Below are 688 nucleotides of genomic sequence, written 5' to 3' on the forward strand. Positions count from 1 at the left end.
ATTTTTGAGAGAGACATAGGGACAGAGCACGGAGGGGGAGGGGGAGAGAGAGAGGGAGACACAGAATCGGAAGCAGGCTCCAGACTCTGAGCCGTCAGCACAGAGCCCGAAGCGGGGGGGCGGGGGGCTCGGACCTATGAACTGTGAGATCATGACCTGAGCCCAAGTCGGATGCCCAACCCACTGAGCCACCCAGGCGCCTCTAGAAAAAAAATCTTGTAACTACAAAGGGCGGCGGTGGATGTTAACTCGATACATGTTAACTAGACTTCCCGTGTCCATCAGTTCACAAGATATACCAATATCGAGTCACTATGCTGTATGACATGTGTCAATTATGTCCCCCCAAAAAACCCACCAAGAGCGGGGCACTTGGGTGGCTGAGTCGGTTAAGCATCTGACTCTTGATCTCAGCTCAGATCTTGATCTCAGGGGCCGTGAGCTCAAGCCCCGCGTTGGCTCCGTGCTGGGTGTGAGGCCTACTTTAAACAATAAAAAATTAGGGGTGGCTCAGTCGGTTGAGCGTCCGACTCCGGCTCAGGTCATGATCTCACGGTCTGTGGGTTCGAGCCCCGCGGGCAGGCTCTGTGCTGACAGCTGGGAGCCTGGAGCCTGCTTTGGATTCTGTGTCTCCCTCTCTCTCTGCCCCTCCCTCGCTCATGCTCTGTCTCTCTCTCTCTCTCTCTCT

This window comes from Herpailurus yagouaroundi, unplaced genomic scaffold (assembly GCF_014898765.1).
Source record: "Herpailurus yagouaroundi ecotype Mexico unplaced genomic scaffold, PumYag 216, whole genome shotgun sequence".
NCBI lineage: Eukaryota > Metazoa > Chordata > Mammalia > Carnivora > Felidae > Herpailurus > Herpailurus yagouaroundi.